The following is a 21,558-nucleotide window of genomic DNA, read 5'->3' as shown; positions in this document are numbered from 1 at the left end:
CTTTTTCCTTGTCTGTACGCGAGACACTGTAATCACTGGGAGTAGTATTTTCAGTGATCAATGCTACTTTTGTCTTCTTTTCATGGTCTACTAGATCTGGTTTTCTCACATATATTTTTGAGCTGTTGCTAATAGATGATCCCATGTGATATAAACATCATTTTCTGTGATGCTTTGTGGCTCATGTTTCCAGTGTTTTTTCAGCTACCTCAATATTATAATGTTTTCACAATCTCCAATGCAACAGTCTTGCCACATTGTTATGACTTTCAGTATACAGTTCTTCTGCCATTAGTGTATCACAACCAGCAACAAGATGTGCAACTGTTTCCAATTCTGTTTTAGAAAGCCTACATTTGTCTGTTTTTTCCATCTGTTCAGTAGACTTTGTAAACCAACATGCATGTAGTCAACTCTATTGGGCTGCCAATACTGACCTTTCATCTTTTGGTTTAAATTCACCTCTTCTTACCCAGTCCTGTGTTCGATCCTGATCAACATGAGGTTGTTCGAAGTGCTTTCTATACTTGCAACTATATTTATGCATTTTCCATATTTCTTGCCTTCTTATTTGATCCTTCACCTTATATTTTGTTTTTTGGCACATTCAGTTGCTGCCTGATTTTTTTCTACTTCTGGTTTTATTTCCATTCCCGCTTGACACAGATATAGGTTCATAGGTTCATAGATTAGTACTAGACTAACTGCCCTTGTGGGCCATTTTAAGCCTAGCCATTACCCCTTGTGAGACTCAAACCTTTCACCTTGTGTTTGTAAGGCAAACACCTTAACCATTAGGGTGCCCTCCCAACCCCAAATTATTGAAGACTGAAGTCACTAAATAATGACAAACATTTGCATTTCAGACTTCATAGGTTCATAGATTTGTACTAGGCTAATTGCCCTTGTGAGCCATTTTAAGCCTAGCCAATTATCCCTTGTGAGACTCAAACCCTGCACCTTGGGTTTGTAAGGCAAACATCTTAACCATTAGGCCACCCTCCCAATGCTTCTGCCAAACTAAGTAGGGAAGTCATCTTAGACTTATTCTCCTCATGTTTCCAAACTTTCACTATGTTTGGGTGTTGTGAGGTCAGAAGATATGTATGCAGTCCCACGACTGCAGATCTATACATGTGATCAATTTCTAGGAGACCCATACCTCCAGACTGGAGAATATATAATCTTGGTATGCACTGATTTTTATAAATCGTTTGATGAACATGAAACAGCCTTCTTGTTTTCCTGCCTAACCTATCAAACACATTTTGGAGATAGACAGTCACTCCAAAACTGTAAGTTAGGACAGGAAGACCAAATTGGTTTACGGCTTGGACTTTATTCCTAGTTGTCAACTCTGTTTTCAGTATTAATTTTAGTTTTCTAAAATATTTCTTACTGAGTTTTATTCGCATTTTTTCATGTTTTGTTGTTGATCCTTCATCAATTCCCAATATTTTCACACTCCAGCTTGCTCAAGTTCTTTTATATCACATTCCTGACCCAAACTGATGTTTTCTTGGTGCTACAGCTTTCATCATTTAAAGGTTGCTCTGGCACATTTATTAGGCCAAATGACCTTCTTATATCATCTTAAAAAGTTTTGACTACTTGCAGTTATGCTTTCAGTTCCTCAGCTGATGAACTATAGAGTTTTAAATCATCTACAAAAGAAGATAAGTCTTTACACTTAGTTATTTTCTGGGAGCCAAACTGTAGCCATGACCTAATCTGTTAAGTAGACAATTTAATGGGTTAAGGGCTAGACAAAAGAGCAGCGGTGACAGAGAGTCACCCTGTAATACCCCTCTTGGAATTTTTATCACTAGAATAATAATTTGCCCCTTATCATGGCTTAACTGGAAAAGTGATGTGCCACTGTTTCGTGGTTGCTGTGATGTAATTGATCAGTGAAGGATGTACCTTAAAACAATTTAAGCACTCTTTTAACCAAGAATGTGGGATACTGTCAAATGCTATTTTTGTAGTGTACCCATGCCATACTTGGATTCTTCCAATTTTTTCAATTCTTCATTATTTAACAACAAATGATCCTTTGTTCCATATGAATTTATTTTATTTTCCTTTTGTTATATTGCCACAATTGAGTTTTCTTCTAAATGACTATAAACTCTGTCTGCATTAATTCCAGTGTATAGTTTATATGTTGTTGGAAGGCAAAGTTATTGGTTTATAGTTTTTAGGATAGCTTGCAGGTTCACTCCTAAGTAGGAGTTTTGTTTTTTCCTGTTGTTAACTAGGTTGGTGTCTGTTCAGGGTGTGCATATTAATAGTTCTTACTCATAGCTAAATCTTCATGCAAAGATGTTAATACTTTTAGCCATAAGTTAGATACTGCATCTGGGCCTGGAGGTTTCCAGTTAGGAGCTTTTCTTAACTTTGTTTCACTCTCTCTGACCGTTTCTTCATCTCATTTCATATCTGGTACATTTGAACTTCTTATTCTTTATTTTACTTCTAACCATTTAGCATAATTGTTATGTTCCACAGGATCTTCATAGATATTTCTCCAAAATATATTTATTTCTTATTTTTTTTTTTTGTGGTGTTTCAATTCCTTTTGCCTTGCTTCCCAGTTCTCTATAAAACTTTTTTGGGTTATCAATAAATTGCTTATTTTGTACTTTTCCTTTTATATTTTTTACATATCTTCTAAGTTTTTCTGTCTGTGGTAATATTTTTAGTTTATTATTTGCTGTAGTGCATGATAGATCCTGATCTGTTCTGAGACTATGCATTGCTTTTATCACGTCTATCTTTCTTTGTATTTTGTTGATCTGTTCCTTCTTCTATATTCTTCTAACAGTTTCACTTCTTGCTTAACTGCTTTATAGTTTTATTTCTATTAATTTCCTTATGACAGTATCTCCTTCCTTTCCCTTACTACCCTGTGTTTTTGTGGTAAGACCTTATCTATTATTATCTGCACAGCAATATATCCTGTTTACTTCTGTTATATCACATAAATAAGTATGGACAGTCCTAATTACTGTGTTCTTTGGTTTATCAAACTTTTAACTTTTTCAGTTTTAAACTTCTAACTTTTTAGGTTTTATTGACTTTTTGTAGTCTATTTCTTTCATTGATCATAATATGTCAGTCCATCTCTATTAAGTGAAGCAACTCTTCTTCTTCTAAACTGAGGGCACATTCTTTGATGTTCATCGTGTTTCACTGTTGCAGTCATCACTGTAGGGTTCTCCCCTGCCGGCAGGTAGTTCTCGGTCGGCTAGAATCCCAAAGTCTGGGTCCGGCGTCGGCTGCTCAGCCATGCTCCCTGATGTCAGTGCGCCAGGAGTACATAGCTGGCAACCGATGCCATGTAGTTCTCCATTTCCTGTGGACATTCTATAGAAAGTTCCAGAGCATCTTCCTGTGCCACATTCTCGTCAGTTTCATCCTGTGTCATCTGTTGCTCTTTCATATGGGAAATCACTGTCCTATCACTCCACACACTGACTGCATCAGAGTTGCTACAGTTTCTTGTTCCTCCCCTTGCTGTTCAACTCCAACTGAACGTCTGTGCTGGTTTCCTATGGAAGGCTCCAAAGTATCATCATATGGCAACTGATCAGATGTTTCTCACTCCACTGGTTTACCTTTAATTTGGGGATCCATTGCTCTATCCTGCTGTGGTGTTTTCTGAGTTAGATTTTCTACACTAAATCCCTCACTTCACAGGTGCTGCATAACCTCAGTTTCTTTTTCTTTAATTTCTCAATTACTAATCCTCATTTCTACTTGTTCTCTTTGCTTTCTTAGTTTTTGTATTGTAAACGTTTCCATGTCCAGATGCCTTTGCCTGTATTTCTCTTCAAATATCTTTGGTGCTGCTCTTGTTGTATTAATTAGTGTTGCTTTGTCCTTTGCATAAATATTGCACCATATTAAATGTATTTTTCTTTCCCTTGTCCATATTTCTTCATCAGATGTATCCTGATCCTCCTGTTTCTCCCTACTTTGGGAATTGTTCCATCATGCTATGATGTAACCCGTTTTAGACTTTCTACACTAAATCCTTCACTTCGCAAGTATTCCATAACTTTGATTTCTATTTTTTTTTAACTTCTACTTTGTCCTGGTCCACTTCAATAAACACACAACACCGAACTTAAATGCCCATTATGTTAAATTAAAACATGATATTTAATAGTCATGCTGTACAGCAGAAAGACTTAAACATGGGCCTACTTCGTACAACGTTAAAAGTACCATAAACAAAACAATATGGGAGAAATATCAATTACAGCTCCCCAGCACCTGCTACACAGGAGAAATCTTTCAAAAAAGCAATGTAATTGTAAACGCAAAGGTTTTACTAACAACTATTTTAGTTTCTTCCAATGTAATGCTGTGTCATGTTTGCTTAGAAAAAGCTTGAGATGTCCTTCCTCATCACTCTTATTACCAGTTTTAAAACCACAGGTAGTACTTAATACATTATATGTGTCATACAGGACACAGTACCACTACTTGTAATATACACGGACATTTCACAAAAAAATACATTCCACAACTTGTATTGCGACTTACCATCTTGGTCTTGCTAGCCACAACAAATGACCCTAGCTTATTCTGCACAGACACGGTCACAAAATGAGACTGATATCACTACATTACTCAGCTGATCATCAAAATGATTTCAAAATATGCAAAACGTATCATGGCACGGGCCATTTTTGATGCTGGATAACTTCAGCCTGTCTTATGAGCAAACCCTAGCACTTTCTGCCAATAAGAAAAGCAGCATGAAGTGGTAGAAGACTAAACATAAATCACAATGCAGTTATTGGACTGCTTTGGCATTTCTCATCATGCAAAACAGAAAACCTCATAATACCTGATTAAATATACCTAAAGCAGATTTCCCCCAAAATACAAGTGAGCAATCACCTTAATTCTTATTTGAAATAAGATGTCAACAGTTCACTGTTGTACACTGTTGTACTTGGCTAACTGTTGTAATTATTTTCAACAAAGTTCAAGAAGTCATGGTCCCTTAAAATATACTGCACAATGCAGCAACTGTTTTCAAATATAAAAAGGTATATAGGTATATGACAGCACTTTCCAAGAAAGCCTAGAAGTATACTGAATGACAAAAGTTGTACTGAAAATTTAGACAGACATGTCAAAGTTTTCAGAGATGCCAGCTGAACAGAATAACTGTATTACAAACTGTTTGACTTAGGCGGCAATAACTACCGAACTGGACTACACCTTGTCTACATACCTGCGATATCCCACACCTGTAACCGAACCAATGTTTTAGTATCCCAGCTGATAACTTTCAGGATGAAGTCAACTCCAATTGTTGCACTCCCTGTTCTCCAAAACACAAGAATACCACCAAAACACAGCAGCGCAAAGTGGTAGGGGTTTAACAGAAAAGTACCATTAATGTGTCCTACTAAAGATCCCCATAAAATTACCTCCCAATTCCCATAGTAATGGTACAACAGATACCCATGAGAACTAAAACAAGGTCTCATTTTATAGATAAAATAATCACTCTTCTACCAACACAGGAAGTTTCAACAAAATTAATGGTAAACAAAGAAAATTAAAGCCATCCATAATCCTGCTATACCACCATTTACAAAACCAGAGATATAAATTCCCCCTACGTCTTCACCTATGCACCCTTGTCCGTCTTACCAAAGACTGACATGCACTGCACTCTGGATTGTGAAATCCCACTTACCTAAACATATCTAGGTTATGAAAAAACCTTAGCACCATTAGTCTGGAAACACCCCAATTACAAAATAACTTAAACTTACAGTAATGCTGGTTACCACACCTCAACCTAACCTCCCTCCGCAGCATACCCTGTCCTCCAAATAGAATTGCGCAATAACCATAACTGAAACATCAATAACCAACCTACTTAAAGGCCCTAAACCAATAACTTAGTAACTTCCTGTACCTATGATGGCTGCGCGCCCATCCCTCCTGTGAAAACCCCAGGCCTGTCATAACTTCCCCAACCCTGCTTACACCAGCCCCAAGAAAGACCCCCTTCACTTGCCGACACAGTACCCAAAACCACATCAAGTACAACATACATACTCTAAAGAACCGCTAGTTAAAAGCTTTGCTGTGACCTAGCTGAATCTACCCATATACCTGGGTCCTTAAATGAGTCTACAGTTTCAGTCACTGTGTGCTGTATTAAATAATCACCTTTCAATCTGTGCCTACCAAAACTCATATGCTTAATTTTTGATGTATTTATCAGCATATTAATTGCCTGCAGACAATTATACGCAAACTTATATGTAACACCCACACACCACCATTCCCTTTCAATGGCAACATGGGAGAGAGACATGCACTCCTCAAGCTCATCATAGAGCTAATTATCACAACTTCCTGAAGTAATCTTCAATCCAGTCTTGCACTATATTAGGCCACCACAGATCCTGGCATGCAAAGTGAGGCATGTATATGTGACCTGGAACACCTATGAAAGGCAACAAGGACTACTGCCTATGCAAATGAATACCCTTAAACACCTGTATGAACCATCCATTTTATATCATCCACAGTTAATGGCAAAGGAGATTAGATTGGCATGCCTTTCCTCCTGTGGAAGTTAGAAATGAAAGTTTCAGCCATAACTTCATCTAATCGCATGTGAGGCATAACCCCCAACCAAACAGGAACAGAGTCAGATGCAAATCCAGAAAAATCAGGGACACTTAAAATATTAGTACCATTAACTCACCCCACACTGGAGGCATCCCCAGAATCAGAATTAATATCCATTTTCTGAAGTAAAAGCTGACTATCAGTCCTATTATTGCCTTTATTCCTTAAATGTAATTCACCCCTTTCCCTGCAAAAGTCACCAGTTTTAAAAAGGGATTAAGAGGAAGAGCTAAAATATATCCGTGAAAAACAGAACCAGTTGACAGGTATGATCATGAAGCAAAACTGGACTTTCTGCATCAGTCTGCACTTGCCACCCTCCCCCTAATGACTAACAATAATCCATGACTGTGTGGCAGTGAATGACTCTCTAGTGCCTCACAGCCCACGTGAGAACCTATCTGTACTATCCTCCTAAAGGTTGCCTTTGCTCTAACCTCTCAGAGAAAGTGATGGAAACTGAAATGTTCCATCATTTACCATAACAGCCATGTGATCGCATAACCCCCAAGTGTGACCTCAACCTGGTCTGTGACAGATACCTTCTCCACATCAGAGTACCACATTATCCCCTCCTGAGCTGATTACACTGTTAAATAACCATTTAAATGCTTAATGTACTTTCCTGTACCTATAATCTCCCACAAGTCCATCAGCAGTTATACTCACATTGTTGAAGAACACTCCTTATTGATATGAAGTAATAAGTTGCATGGACATCATTGGCAGAATTGAATGAACCGCATTAAAGATAACAATCACTAGTGTCATACCATAAGATACCACCAGTTGCACCAAAAGAAAACAAAACAAAATGATATAAAATTTTTGCAAGCCCAAGCAATATTAATAGTCTCATAATATCTGTAAATCAATATGCACAGACATGCAATGGTAAAAGCCATCTGAATAATTCTGCATTAATGAAAACAGAAATTATTATTGATGCAGAAAATGCTGTTAGCAAACCACTCTGCATCCCAGTGTCACCATTAACGCCGCACCATACATGTGTGGCCGACAGCAATTCCACATGACAACTTGCAACCAAGGAAAGTGCATGCATTCTCTTCAGGACACCATAACTGAGGCAAACTCGGTCACTCACCACTGCACCACTACTACTGAGCACTACAACAGCTAACACCTGACACTGACCGCTTCTGTCCCCACAACCCCCATAAAACCAGCCCTCATGAATGCCAAAAAAATGGACAAAGAATCACCAGCCAACACTGAGCATTGGTACCAAAAGCACCAAACCAACTCACAAGACCACCAATCTACCGACCCCACACCCAGCAGCAAAACACCCCACCACATCAGCTACCAATGAATGAAAGCAGGCCTCCCCGCACCAGCTGCCATCACCATCAGTGTCACCTGCCTTCATGAAGGCCCTTGTTTCTGCATTAGTAAGTTCTCTTCCACCAGCAGAGAAGCTCTGCAGGATCCGTCTGAAGGAAAACAGTAATGTATTTAAGTTTTATGCACTCAGCCCACACTGCAATGTTAAATTTAAGTTGTTATATGTTTTTGAACCTCAGCTTAACATTCTAAACACAGCAGGACTTCTTCCTTTGCCTTTTTTCCAGTTAGAGTTCACCACAGCAGATCACCTGTCCGCTCATGATTGGCAGTGGAGTTTTTACGGTGTTGAGTTGCCAGCCCAGTACCCAACCTTCCACAGAAGGCACACACATGCATACACTCATGCCTAGGGCCAATTTAGAGTGTCCACCTACAGCATGTCTTTGGGCTGTGGGAGGAAACCAGAGCACACGGAGGAAACAAAAGTGACCACAGGGAGGACATGCAGACTCCACAGAGAAGTTACCCCAGCCAAGGATCAAACCAGAGAACCTCTTGCTGTGAGGCAGCAATGCTAACCAGTAAACCACTGCGGCCACCCCTAAACGCTACAAGACTAATGAGTGTAAAACATCTGCTGAATTGTGTTGTGTATTATTTGTCCGGCATCCAATTCAAACTAAAGTTTTTTTTTTTTTATAAACACATCCGAAACATTTCCTGAAATGTAAGTACCATAAAGTGACAGCTTCTCTCAAAACAGCTTTACTTAAGGCTGTTGCATGGCAATCACCCTCCCTGTCTAAAAATGCAAGGGCCCACCTCAAGCCATAGCATTCTTCATAATGACCACTGACCGAATGGCTGTAATAGCCCCCTTGTTGCCGTTGCACATTTATGTTTTGAATGAACTCAAAAATGGGTTTGTCAGTGATACCTCACTGATAGTGCTGACCCTGCAGCTATTTCTACCTCTAAACCCTCTTCTACACCTGAAGAAACAAACAGCTCTACACAACTGGGAATAGGCGGCCCACGAAACAACCACCAACAAATCCAGTACAACCATTAAAAAGGCACATTGAACCGCGTTTGAAACATTCCCAACACAAAACTATGAAGAAGGACTATATGCGCACAGAACCCCTATGAAGATATACTGCACTGTAGACCTGTTTTCCCTCTTCCTCTACTAATGACAACCTGAAACCATCCAGGCACCCGAAACACAAAAACCAAGCCCTAGGCAATCAGTCAGACAGTACAGCCAACTCCATCTCCATGTGGGAAGCCACCCTGCAGACCACAACCGCAATCAGTGTCAGTATAAATGGGGCATCGCAACTTAGTCCTGCAATAATCATCTCTCTTCCACCCTTACTCCCTCCTCATTAAATTTATCATATGCCCTAACCTAGCCAGTGGCCACCACCCTATCAGTCCTCACAACCTACTATGCCATCCCTGCAAGAACCAAGAAAGTCAAACCTACAAGGTTAACAACAGCCAAACCCATAATATAAGGGACCAGAGATGTGTGATGTAAATTAACATCTACTGTGAAACTCCGGGAAGCAGGTAGGCCCACTCCCTCCAACCTGTCTTCCCTTCGTGTGCAAAGCTATATTGTCAAGGCAAGGCCTCACTCAACTGACAAACCATGCATGGGCAGACAGTCACCACTCTCCCTTACTCAGCACTCGTGAAAAGACCCTCACAGCCTAACAAGAAGTGGGAATCACCATCCCAAAACCACCAATGCACTTTTCACAAACTATGTACCTGAAACTCTTCCCCCCAGCAAAATCGTCTCCACCATATGTGTAACTAGCAAAAAAAAAAAAAAAACCACACAGCTATTCAAATCAACTGATAGGGTTGAAACATAAATGCAAGTTCCAATGCAATAAGTAGAGCAATGGAAATACTGACCAGCCTATTCACTATCCAAAGCACAATTTCTGAAGCAGCAAGCAAACTGTAATCATTGCTGTTTCTTGAATTATTATAACTTGCACTAAACCACCCCAGTCATCCCTGGCTACCTCCCTTGCCCCTTTTCTCCTTGCTCAGTGTTATAGCCCATGCCTACCTGTCCTCCAAAGTAGCTACGGTCGTCAAGGACATAAACCTGCAGTAACAAGTTCACACCAAAAATGTGAGTCCTACCTCAGTTACAGTTGACAAAACCCTCTAAGCCCCTCCCTACCCTTAGCTCATTTCCTCTTAACCATCCCATTTAATCCTATCCTCCCCTTAGTCTCTTAATTCCTGATAATCTATATATCTAGCCCCACTTGAAGATGTCCCAGGGCAAAAAGGTCTGTTCCAAACCTCATTTACTAATCTTCTGTTCTACATTTTCTCTTTGTGATCTTATTTTTTTTACTGTGAAATGTTCCATATCTGGATGCTTTTGCCTGTATTTCTCTTCGAATAACCTTGGGGATACTTTTGTGTTGATTAATTTGATCAATTTGGATTTACCATGTGAATGTACATCTGTGAAGGCAGAGGAATTCCAGGTAACTGCACATCTAGCCTTTTCTTAACGCAGTCATTATAACTGTACAGCTGCCATAGCCTTCATTTGAGGAAGATGTCCTCCTCACATTCCTTGTTACATCTAAACAACTTCCATTTTCCAGTTCTTTTTCTTCCTTTTCCATATATCACCTATTCCATAATTTTAAATGAAATGTCCCTTAAAATATAGAGCTGCCAACTTTAATGTCAATTTCTCTGTTAAATGCCTTCTCATTTCATTTCTATGGCTTTGATAATGCTATCCTGTTCAGACCATGTATGTTTTCTGACTACCCTTGCCATGAACATCCTTTTCTTGTAATGTATAGATTTCTTAAAGGCAACTCCTTGTAAGTAGGTAAGACATACATAATTTCCCTTGACCAAACTGATGTATATCACTTTGAAAGGTGACATCTGCATTTCAATAAAAATAGGAGTTTTCAGGTCTTTTCCATTTTACTTGACTAAAATGACATATGTGATTGAGAACAAAGACTCTTAATAGCATTTGTTAGCTTTTTAAATAAATCCTTATCTTTATTTCATCTGAGTGCTGCAGTCATGTACCACTGAAATTTGTATAAATTACAAGAATGCCCACCTTTGGCACTTTACAAGAAGAAATTTCAAAAAGTAGATAACTCAAAATATTGAAACCAAAAAAATGTTTAAAACTCAAAATAATGAAAATGGGGATTAGCCCGTTCCCTACTGGTGTGAAATTGTGGAGTTGATATATATATAATTAGCAGAGGGGGTGAGAGTGGAGAGACCCCCAGTAATGAATACATTTTAATATTTTACATGTGTGTTTATATATATATATATATATGTATATATATATATATATATATATATATATATATATATATATATATGTGTGTACATACAGTACATTTTCTTGGCCTAGGTCATTATGGTCATTGCTGTAGGCTGTAACATGAGTCCATCTTTACCAGTATCTGCTAACTTATTCACTCAAATTGAGCTGTGGAGGTTTGTACTCTGAATTCCGAATTATTGTATCCTGAGCTCTTGAAAAATCAAGTTATGGTTTTACATTTCAAACAAGTGATCCTAAGAGTTACTACATAAATGTAAATGGGAAACTGTGTAGGACAAAGACATCTTTGTAGTAGTAGTATTTACTAGATTCTAGGAAATAAACTGGATTTTATAAGTCATAATAAATACGGTAACATTACTTTTTTTGTAAGCAACTTACAATATCTCAGTAACCACTCAAGCTACACAAGTACAGTATCAGCATCATTGTATTCATCCTTCTGTGAACTTTCATATAAGACTAAGCATTTATGTCTGTGTCACTTGTTGTTTGAGACACATGGAACAAATATGAAAATCCTGACAATATAAATAAATAGTTAGGAATAACAACTAATATATCTTAAGCAGCACTACACAGAGGTTAGATAACTGTGCAGTTGTGTTGAACATTATGTACGCTGCACAGTTACATCTTTTAGTAGTATGTGTGAATCATGGTTTTGAAATTATTAATGCAAATATGAATAGGCCGTATTAGATGCCCAGAGGCCTCAGTAGAATGTAACTGCAGAAACAACTGGCAGCTTCACTAGGCTGTAATGAGTTAAAGAAATATTAAAATCATTCCTGCAGTAGAAGGTAGGTGCAATCATGCACTTACATATTATAGCCTTTCGTGAAAGCATGTTCTAATCAGAATTCTTCCTGGAGCCCTGATTCTAATAAGCACAGTTCTGTGGAGAAGGAGCAGTTCCTCAAAAGGATCGTTTAATTAGTATGTGTGGAAGTTTAACACAGGGAATTAGGTTATGAGCTGTGAATTAGCTTTGAGTTGTAGTCCTGTGTCAGATTCCCTCAATCTTCATCTGTTCATTATGTTACTTTTTAAAAGTTACTAAGACAGATAGTCTTTCTACATCAACTTTGAAAAGAGAAAGTTTTGCCTAGTGGGTTTACCTGAAAAACATAAATAAATGAAATACAATAAAATAAAAACAAAGGGTTCTTTTTTGGCAATGATACAAGCTAGATCTTTAAATTGTCAGGTATCCTGCAGGTCACATTTTTTCCAAATCATAATTCAGGCCTCCATAGTCCACACATTCTATATCTAAATTCATTGGTCTCTGGCTTGGGCATGGTCTTTGACAGTGGATGTTATGATGCATCCTTATCCTGACCTTGTCTCCTAGATGTTATTTCAAGATTCTTCAGAATTCCTTAACTTTCTTTTTTAGAACTTCACCATTCTTGATTTCTCTGAACACTTTAAAGCTGTAGCCACTGAAGTCTTTTTCACAAGGCCAGTTATCTATAATTTCATGGCCTAATTGTATGCTGTAATGTTTGCCATTGTTTTTTGTCAAACATTATTTAGTCCATTCATAAAATCTTTTCAAGTTCCTGCTCCTCTGTTGTAGTCTAACTTGCCACTAAGATGACCATCAACAATTACTGGCAGAGAAGAAGAATGGCTGAGATTTAGAGATCGACAAGCTTTGTTGAGGAGGTGGAACATAAAATGATCTCTTACTAATTCTTGAAGGAGGTTGTGACATTTCAGACTTTTTTCCTACCATATTACAGTTGTTTTACAAGTTAGGAGCCAGTGCTGATCAGGTGTTCCACAATGTGCTATGTCTTAGTGAGATTCTTGTGGTGTCACTAAAGGTGAAGGCTTTGACAGAAAACAATGCTTTAAAAATGTAGATGCTGACCACTGCCTGACCCAAACAAGGGAGAGACAAAGGCAGTTTGGAGAATGGGCTAGAGAAATATTTATCAGTTCTTATTCTTTAATTTATTAATTTGATAATAAGTAAGCAAACAGAGCCTTATTGGACCCTTTTCAAACATAAGCAGACTGTGAGGTTAGGGATAAATGCAGTGTATACATGGAGTTTAGAAAAGCCAATCAGTCTGTTATTCTCTATTTTCCTTCAAAGGTGCACCCCTAATGTGGATGAGCACCCCCCCAAAACACACACACACACACACACACACACACACATATATATATATATATATATATATATATATATATATAAACAACTTCAATTTCACCATATATACTTGCTGAAAAATGGTGATCTCAGATGTAGTATATTAAGTCCATATTATCAGTCATTCAGTCTGTGTAGCCTGGTTCTTGCACTAACTAGTCTCTGAATATATAACAGTTGCTGTTACAGCTCACTCTCCCTGGTGAACAGCAGTATGTTTAGTCTTAGAACAAGCAAACCATACTACACTGATTTGTTATAAGTCCAAAGCAATACAAAGTATTCCATTTTGCATGTGGTCTCTAGAGTGTGAGACCTTGTAACAAGCATGTTCTTTGTCAACACAGATGCTCCTGCAGAGTTACTGAGGTTACTGAAATGCATGGTTTTAGGTTTCTCTGTTATTTTGTGGCTTGACAGCACTGCTTGGCTGAAAATTGTTTAGTTTTACATGTAGTTGTTAGCAGAGGCCATCATTGTCAGGAACTTTTCAGTCGGCAAAAAGGTTGACACTCCTTCCTTCTCGCTACAGGATTTTGTTCTCATGTTTAGGTTCTTGTTATTTTTGCCTATATTTTAAGCTGCCTTCAGTGTAGTTTTGGTTTTTGGTTTTGGTTTATATTTTAGACTTCCCCTGATCATCTTTTTCTTCTGCACCATTGTAGGAAAGAGTGGATGGTAGGGTGCTGCCATACTCTTTTGTGATGGTAGCTTACACTGACTTCTTTGTGGTACACACTGATGAGGACATCGGGACGAGACCAGTTTCTAACAGGAACTGCATGCAACTTTGTCTTCAAGTGCACCATGTACTTGGTGACATAAAGCACTATCAACTATGTACTGTTAAAATAAGGGTTTTGAGTAATTCTGTAACTGTTTAAAGTGCTGGGACTCGTTCTGGAGATTGAGTGGCCGAAGAAACAGACTCATATATACTAAATCTGAGATGGCCATTTCCCACAATATTCTCTGAGGTATGACAATCTTGGAGTTTGTATGTATAAGTTTGGACAGTGAGGGCTTGTCCGCCAGACTGGAGGGTAAGAAGTTTAAAGTAGACGAGCATTGTCTGAGATTTTCTCTTCTCCTGCATTTTATTTTCTGTGTGTCTACATTTCAAAAGGTAGCTAAGTAATTCCCTTTGATACCAAGAATGTGCAGGCCTTGATAACATCTCCCCATCTTGATTCTTCTCCATCAAATCAAATGGTTTATTTTCATCAAGTTTTAACATCTGTGTAGCTTCTTCTTGTCTAAAGTCACCGAGATAGGGCTTCAGCCCACAATGTGGGTGCCTTAGGATTTCTTCCTGGTATAGGTAGCAGATAGGTGCTTGGAGGGGCTAGGATGACTTGCTAAGGGGTTACTCCTTAAGAAGAGTGTATGGGACACAACGCTGCCACAGTCACACCTTGGAAAATACTGATGGAATCCATGAAGCAGACAACTTTAATGTTAGGCACACCACACCCAGTTTGAGTTACACATGAGAATGATCCTAACCATTAATCACATGAGCTGGTAGGAAGGACATAATATAAAAAAAGCCTTCTTTTATCTGCAGCTGCCTTTGTGATTGACCGTGTAGCTCACTACATCCCAATGATGAAGGGTACAGCCCGAAAGCGCTCATCGGGTTGATTCTTGCTGAAATGTTTTGTTGTTTTTACCAGTCATTAAACAGTTGCTTTTAGTGTTCGTTGCTGCTGTTTTTCTCTTTTTGTACATCCCAAGGAATGATTGTTGAAGTCATGGATATGTTTGTAGGTTCTCAGGATCCAGAGGTCAGTGCAAAAAAAGTACAGCATAAAACAAGAATATGAGTGGATGAATGAATGAATGACTGAATGAATGAATAAATTACTAAATACACATATATTTTACTCTGTAGTACTCACTTTCCCCATCATTGCAACTCTTCAGATTTAAGCGCATGACTTGATATTTCTTTGTAAGAAGCCTAGATGAAATATCCCTGACCAAGTCACTACTTAATATATTTTCCACTACGGTGCCCTAACCTTCCTCAATCTACCCAACGGCACTCAATTTGGTGTTGTCAACATTCATGCTTATGTTGTTATCTTATCTTTCTTAAATGCATGGAAGGTCCTGCAAAAAATATCCAGGGGAAACCCAAAAAATGTAAGTGCAAAACTATTTACAAACCTTTCTGAACACATACAGAGAGATATGTTAATTGTCTCTAAAATGTCTCTGCACAGTTATATATAAGTCACTAACAGTGCAGCAATGCCACAAAGTTAGATTCCACAAGATATTTCCATAGGTTTCACTGCAGAAACCACTAGCAACCACTAGATGTAAAAGCAGTGTTTTTTAATGAACAGTTGAGTGCTTTCGACCTCTATGGTCTTCTTCAGAACTCTGAATGCATTAGAGCAATTCCCCTAGTTTTCATACACTAAATTCCAAAAAACAGTAGCACGCTTCCAGTATGCACATCAACATAATGGTAAGGTGGGTTAAAATGACACTGAGGTGTTATTTCGAAGCCAGATATTTCATTTGTCATTGCTAAAGGTTGACATTCTTTTATTCCTAGTTTGGTTTACTGCATATCTTTTGGCTTGTATACACTGAATAAAAATGTAGTGTATGGCCATTTCCATTTTGTTAATTCACAGTTTATACTGTTACATAATTTGCATTAATTTCTCCATATTTATATTGATCTAAAATGTCAAGAAGCAACATTAATTCTGAAGTGTAATCACAATTTTATACTCAAACACAATTGCCTCTTGTTACATGGAGCTATGTTGAAACATAAGGAGAACAAATAATTTAAGTTCTACAAATCACCAGCAGCTGTCTATTCCCTTGCTAATCACCAGACTAGGTTGGAGTGAAAGATTTCTTTGCCTTCCACTTCTCTGTGGAACTTGTCACAGTAGACATGGCCACTAGTTCTTTGCCAGCTTTTAAATAAGGAATTTCTTCTGTAATGAAGATCAGGAATTTTGTATTTATTTCTTCAAAAAAATATGATGAATATTTTCGTTTGATTGTAGATATCCTGGGATTAAAATAAAACTGCTAGCGTGAGAGAGGCACTACACAGCACACCTGGGAGTTTTTAAAATTCTACCCATGTGAAGGAATGGGGCTAGTTATATACCTAAACTAAATATTATTGGTGCATCATGTTGTATTTTGCTTGTGATTGCATTTTTTTCTGAATCTCAAGGACAGCGTTTATTACTGAAGAATCAAGGTTTTTTTTTTTACTTTTGATTACTTGATGATGAAGTACCACATTTATTCTCTGTTTTTAATCTACCAGCTCAGAAGCCTGTCTTTCACTGTTTTATTTAATCATGGGATGATTTTTACTTTTAGCGATGTCATTATTTTATGCTCTTTGATGTCATACATATTGCTGTTGTTACGTTTTATTACAAGGATGAGTGCTTTGCTCTTCCAGATATACTGTAACTTGCTGATAGGCATCTTTTATCTATGATCAGTACAGTAATCTTGTCTGCATTCAGCAGTATAAGCTTGTATGCCTTGGTCATGGCTGAATCTATTAAACCACTGTTCCTTACATGTTACCAGACAGAAAGATACACACATAAACTGCTCCTTTGCACAGATCATTTATGTATCTTTTACTTTCCAAAATGAAATTGCCTTATTTTCCTTCAGCTTATGTAACATAGTTTTGGTCACTTAATATTTAGGCTCAGCAAAGTGTCTATTGACTAGTGGAAGAAAGACAAATATAAACATTTTACAGTTTGCTTTGAGAAGTGGCACCTCAAATAAAAGAAAAAAAAACCATGAAGGATCCTACACTTATTTCATTTTATCATGTACATTGGGGTCTGACATATAGCTTGGAATAAATGTAGTGGGCTTCTGTTCAAGCAGGTCACAAAGAGTGACTTAAATGGGTCTGATCGTAACTGGAATTTAACAGTGTTCTTAAGTCAAGCTTTTCATAAGCAATAAAATCAAATGTGTCTAGAAGGGTATTCTTGGTTCAGTAAGAATCTGCTTTCAGGATTCTGTGGTAGTAAAAGATTTTAGCAGACAAAATTATAATCTCTGGAGGTGGAAAGTATTTTAACTAAATTCAAGATCACTGTTATCCCTATGTGTGGAGATGACATAAAGAAAAAATGATTGTAGTTTAGGTAGTGTTGCTTTTTGAATCTGGTTTGATTAGTTGTATTAGATTAGCACTCATTACTTCAAATACTTGATACTTGTTTGACCAATAGTATGACATATTTAATTAGATATGCAGGTAACTGCTATGTACAGTACACTATCTCTATTCCAAACATTAATTTGCTAAGCTGTAAAGTTACTGTGTGCATTGACTCCAAAAGGACCTCTTCCCCTGTTTGTTATGGTCATCTGTGGCATGGATTTTATAACTTGAACTGCTAGATTGAAACATGCTATGTATTCATCTAGGAATATGCTAAATGTGTTTATTTTTATATAGATTATCCATATTATCAACAGGATCTAAACCTGTCTTTGTTCCCCAGTACTTGCATCTTGCACATTTCAGGGGATAATGTTTAGCACTGTACAAACATTACACAATATGAAACACTGTGTACACAGTGAAAGTGCTTGTGAGAAAAAAAAAACAGAAAAAAGACGCCAACACATATACTCAGAGAATGATATTCTGAAGCAGAGATACCAAAGATTTCTAGGAGGAATAAATATTTATGGAGCAATTACTCTCAAATATTTAGGTATAATTTTCTATGACACCTCCTCTGGCAGTTTCAGAAGTATGTAGTGTTAAAGTATTGTATCTAAGTACAATCAGTATAGCACTGCAGTTAGCAGTGGTGTGACAGTGTATACATACATAACGTGTTCTTTTGGTTTTATCAAGTCACAGTTTTGTGAACACCTGGTAATGTGAGCTAGATCCATTGAATGGGCTCAGAAATATAGAATTTATAATTTACTGTGAGTGGTGTTGCTTTGGAGTTGCTATACTAAGTGATATAGTGCACGGGATAAACTAAACTGAGTAGTGAGGGGATTGCCTTCTGCATAAAACTTACATTTTTGTTCGTATTAGCCTCTTGACAGAATCCAGATGATACTGCATCTCCAGGTCAAACATTTGTGTATCCCTTCTCTTGTCTTCCTTTCTTTTTGCAATAAATCAGTTTTTATATTTCTAGCTATTTCTGAAGAAGACCATAGGCTTTGACACATGTACACATAATCCATTTTATCTTAATACTATAGTGAACATTAGTAGAGAGGCATGGAGTGGAACTTTAGAGAGTCAAATAATAAAAATACATTATGAAGTCTCTTGTTTTGAAATCGGACAAACCAAAGTAAACTTATTAGATGCACAAAACTTAGTTTTATTTCAGGCAACATTACTACTGCTATGGCAAGCATGGGAATTGGATAAGGTATTTTTGTGTAACCTAAAACAGAAATGTATAATGCCTCAGTATGTGAGAGCTGTGTGTTACTTAATGAAAATGTGGCTTTGTATTAATCAGAGTTGTTCCCTTTCCCAATCTGCAAGTGACAGTTCTGATTTCTACTTCTATGTCCCAAGTCCCAGGGCAATCATGAGTAGGACAGCAAATGTCCTAGTTTTTAGGAAATTTCTGTATGCTGCAGATCAAGCTATGTTTCTAAGGTGACTCGTGAATAACTTTCCAGATGAATCATTTGCATCCCCTCAACCCTACTGACACACATGCATATAAACTTTTCTGGCTTCATTCATACTGACATTCATTCGTAACCTCCATCCATAACATATACACCACTCATTTATACAGCATACTGCCTGGCACATACTCACGTCAATCATACTCATTAAAAGAACTGTCCCATTCATAAAAACACATGCATGTAGTCATTCATTCATACACACATGTATTCCATGTTGTTCAATCAAAGACCTTTCTCACTCACAAAACACACACACACCCATTCATTTCTGCACACTCACTGTTCACATCATTAAATATTGTTACTAACAGCCAGGCAAATGACTGGGACCTCTAAATAAATGCAAGCTAAAAGAAGATTATTTTTGTTTTACTGTTTATTCAGTGCTCCTATTCATTTTGCCTCTCAAATAGCCCATGCCTTGACTGTTATTAGTAATAGCTAGGCAACATGAATAAGATTTCTAAATAAATAAATTCAAATAAGTCTCTTTTTAAATTTTCTATTTATTTAGAGATGATGGTCATCTTGCCTGGCTGCTCATTATAATCATCAATCTTTTTCATTACTAGCAACCATTCAACAGGTCAGGGGTAGCTAAGTAAATAGTACTACAAGACTCATCTTTTAATTTAATATTTATTTAGCATTGATTGATTCTCCAGGAATATCAACAACTACTACTTGCTTATCGTCATGGTATGATGTGGAAAAATCTGTGGAAAACATGGTGTACAGATAATTTTCACCTTTCTTATTATGTGGTAGAGTTCTGACTTATACATAAGTATAAACTGGATTTTTGAAACTATTTCCTTAAATTCTTGTAGTACATTCATAAAGCTATTGGTAGTTGAAGAATGTTGAATATTAATGTTTAAACCTTGCTAAGCATTCAGCCTGGTTATTTATAATTTCCTACTGGCTAAAGCCTAGGAAATTGGCATATCTGCACCCTACTTCAGTTAGAGTAGTTTGAAAGTAGCTAATGGTGGAGGTGTCTCTATTTACACCAAAAATAAATGTCAAAATCAAAGAAAGGAGGACATAGTGCTCAAAATAACACTAATAAAACAAAAGGAGCACTAGGATAGCCATTTCCACTGATATAAAGTTTTAATGTAACAACCACGTTGCCAGCACCAGCGCCACATAAACGCTGAAACACAGTATGTTTTTGTCAGTAGTATCACAGACTTCATCAGATGGTCTGGTAATTATTAACTATTATTATTATTATTTATTTGTATCCAACACATTTAAACTCCTTCTTCTTAGGACAACTCTATTATAATATTACTAACTCACATCAAGAACTTACATTCTTCATTTTACTACTATTATTCTACACCTACACTTATCCTTCCTAATAACAACACTGCACAATCCACCAACACATCCACCACTTTGCAAACACATCCCCACACAACTGTAGCTCAACTATGTCTTTACTTAATCTGCTAACTTCTCTAACCCTCATCTTTCTGGCACAAGCTACATCCTACTGTCTCACTATTCCCAAAATGCCTCCTCATCATGCCACCACTCATACCTCCCAACCGTACCGAATTACTTGGTTTTTACAGAGTTTTGGGGTCAAAATAATGGGGTGCCACAATTCCTGAGTGGCACCCCTTCATTTACGATTTTTTCCTGCTTTTTTTTAAATGTTTTTTTCTTTTGTGTTTGAGCTGACGTCATCACATGCATGATGACATCAGCTCTGTCAGCCTGTCGGAATTGAGCTCAAGGGCTCACATGCACACATTGCTAATGTTTGAGTGAATTTGGATTTACAGCTCTCTGCAAGTGGGAAGTGCAGCATGAGTATAGTACTGCAGAATGAATATTTCCAGAGTGGAGTTAGTTCATGGCAAATGAGCTTTAAGGTATTTTCAGAGTAGTTATCATCTTCTCTCTCTAAGTGCAGCATGCAGACTTTCATTTGAATAATTAGCTAGCATGTGAAATGAGCTTAACCCCTAAGGTATTTATTTTTGGATAGCTCGTTTGTGTATTTTCTCGAATTATCTGCTGTGTAGCTTAATTCGGAGCAGAAGCAGAGCTTAAGCTGTTATCATCTGTATTTTCTCTGCTGTGTAGCTTAAGCTTTAAGGTAGAGCAGTTATTATCGTCTGTATTGAGCTTAAGCTTTAAGGTTTTTCACAGCAGTTATCGTCTGTATTTTCTCTGCTGCCATGTAGCTTAAGCTTTAAGGTATTTCCTGTGTGTTTCTCTAAGACAGTGCAGCATGCAAAGCTGTCATTTGAATAATTAGCTAGGTTGAGCAGTTATTATCGTCTGTATTGAGCTTAAGCTTTAAGGT

At 37.5% G+C, this 21,558-nt stretch overlaps 1 protein-coding gene across 1 annotated transcript in view; it reads left to right on the top strand.

The window, feature by feature from the left end:
* The window catches only part of PDGFC (platelet derived growth factor C), a 2,060,917-nt gene that overhangs the window by 1,370,243 nt on the left and 669,116 nt on the right, over positions 1-21,558 (top strand). The gene's annotated exons all lie outside the window — the stretch shown is intronic.

Source organism: Protopterus annectens, chromosome 8.part0, assembly GCF_019279795.1.
Source record: "Protopterus annectens isolate FY-2018-M chromosome 8.part0, PAN1.0, whole genome shotgun sequence".
Classification (NCBI taxonomy): domain Eukaryota; kingdom Metazoa; phylum Chordata; order Ceratodontiformes; family Protopteridae; genus Protopterus; species Protopterus annectens.
The sequence above is the reverse complement of the archived record's forward strand: the minus strand, read 5'-3'. Positions and strand labels throughout refer to the sequence as shown.